At 61.6% G+C, this 2,262-nt stretch overlaps 1 long non-coding RNA gene across 1 annotated transcript in view; it reads left to right on the plus strand.

Annotated features, from left to right (window-relative positions):
- The window catches only part of LOC107307136, a 17,626-nt gene that overhangs the window by 1,561 nt on the left and 13,803 nt on the right, over window positions 1–2,262 (plus strand). Inside the window, exon 2 of the long non-coding RNA XR_001552343.1 lies at window positions 1,963–2,081. This is a non-coding gene — a long non-coding RNA (uncharacterized LOC107307136). The remainder of the gene's footprint in view (window positions 1–1,962; window positions 2,082–2,262) is intronic.

The raw sequence follows: 2,262 nt of genomic DNA on the forward strand, positions 1-2,262 counted from the left end.
TCCTGGCAGGGCGATATCAGGGCAGTGTTCAGGGGTAACACAGCAGGTCCTGGTAGGGCTGTGTTCAGGGCTGGCCTGGCAGGTCCTGGCAGGACAATAGCAGGGCTGTGTTCAGTGGTGACACAGCAGGTCCTGGCAGGACAATAGCAGGGCTGTGTTCAGGGCTGGCTGGGCAGGTCCTGTCAGGGCTGTGTTCAGGGCTGTGTTCAGGGCTGTGTTCAGGGCTGGCCGGGCAGGTCCTGGCAGGGCTGTGTTCAGGGCTGTGTTCAGTAATGACACGGCAGGTCCTGGCAGGGTGATAGCAGGGCTGTGTTCAGGGGTAACACAGCAGGTCCTGGCAGGGCGATAGCAGGGCTATGTTCAGGGCTGCGTTCAGGGCTGTGTTCAGGGGTGACATGGCAGGTCCTGGCAGGACAATAGCAGGGCTTTGTTCAGGGCTGGCCTGGCAGGTCCTGGCAGGGTGATAGCAGGGCTGTGTTTAGTGGTGACACAGCAGGTCCTGGCAGGGTGATAGCAGGGCTGTGTTCAGTGCTGTGTTCAGGGCTGGCCGGGCAGGTCCTGGCAGGGCTGTGTTCAGGGCTGTGTTCAGGGCTGTGTTCAGTAATGACACGGCAGGTCCTGGCAGGGTGATAGCAGGGCTGTGTTCAGTGGTGACACAGCAGGTCCTGGCAGGACAATAGCAGGGCTGTGTTCAGAGCTGTGTTCAGGGGTGACACGGCAGATCCTGGCAGGGTGATAGCAGGGCTGTGTTCAGTGGTGACACAGCAGGTCCTGGCAGGGCAATAACAGGGCTGTGTTCAGGGCTGTGTTCAGGGGTGACATGGCAGGTCCTGGCAGGGCGATATCAGGGCAGTGTTCAGGGGTAACACAGCAGGTCCTGGTAGGGCTGTGTTCAGGGCTGGCCTGGCAGGTCCTGGCAGGACNTCCTGGCAGGGCGATATCAGGGCAGTGTTCAGGGGTAACACAGCAGGTCCTGGTAGGGCTGTGTTCAGGGCTGGCCTGGCAGGTCCTGGCAGGACGATAGCAGGGCTGTGTTCAGAGCTGTGTTCAGTGGTGACACAGCAGGTCCTGGCAGGGCGATAGCAGGGCTGTGTTCAGTGGTGACACAGCAGGTCCTGGCAGGGTGATAGCAGGGCTGTGTTCAGGGCTGTGTTCAGGGCTGTGTTCAGGGCTGTGTTCAGGGCTGTGTTTAGGGCTGTGTTTAGGGCTGTGTTCAGGGCTGTGTTCAGGGCTGGCCGGGCAGGTCCTGGCAGGGCAATAACAGGGCTGTGTTCAGGGCTGTGTTCAGGGCTGTGTTCAGGGGTAACACAGCAGATCCTGGCAGGGTGATAGCAGGGCTGTGTTCAGTGGTGACACAGCAGGTCCTGGCAGGGCAATAGCAGGGCTGTGTTCAGGGCTGTGTTCAGGGCTGTGTTCAGGGCTGTGTTCAGGGCTGGCTGGGCAGGTCCTGGCAGGGCGATAGCAGGGCTGTGTTCAGTAATAACATGGCAAGTCCTGGCAGGGCAATAGCAGGGCTGCGTTCAGGGCTGTGTTCAGGGCTGTGTTCAGGGCTGTGTTCAGGGCTGGCTCGGCAGGTCCTGGCAGGGCAATAGCAGGGCTGTGTTCAGTGCTGTGTTCAGGGCTGGCCAGGCAGGTCCTGGCAGGGCTGTGTTCAGGGCTGTGTTCAGGGCTGTGTTCAGGGCTGGCCGGGCAGGTCCTGGCAGGGCTGTGTTCAGGGCTGTGTTCAGGGNTCCTGGCAGGGCTGTGTTCAGGGCTGTGTTCAGGGCTGTGTTCAGGGCTGGCCGGGCAGGTCCTGGCAGGGCTGTGTTCAGGGCTGTGTTCAGGGGTGACATGGCAGGTCCTGGCAGGGCAATAGCAGGGCTGTGTTCAGGGCTGTGTTCAGGGCTGTGTTCAGGGCTGTGTTCAGGGCTGGCCTGGCAGGTCCTGGCAGGGTGATCCGAGTGGTGCTGTTGCTGCGTGCAGGGCTGGAGCCGCAGGGGAACACGGTGCTGCAGCCGGCGCGATTCACGGTGGAGACGCTGGAGGCCGGGACTGGGGAGGTGCTGGTTTATATCCAGGACCCCGAGGGACACACCGAGGAGGTACGGCACCAACACCACAACATGGGGGGGGGGCACAGCGGGTCCTGGGGGGTCCCATTGAGTACCAGTGGGTCCAGTTGGGTCCAGTTGGGTCCCATTGAGTACCAGTGGGTCCTGTTGGGTCCAGTTGGGTCCCATTGAGTACCAGTGGGTCCAGTTGGGTCCCATTGAGTACCAGTGG

The sequence above is a fragment of the Coturnix japonica genome, unplaced genomic scaffold, assembly GCF_001577835.2.
Source record: "Coturnix japonica isolate 7356 unplaced genomic scaffold, Coturnix japonica 2.1 chrUnrandom491, whole genome shotgun sequence".
Classification (NCBI taxonomy): Eukaryota; Metazoa; Chordata; class Aves; order Galliformes; family Phasianidae; genus Coturnix; species Coturnix japonica.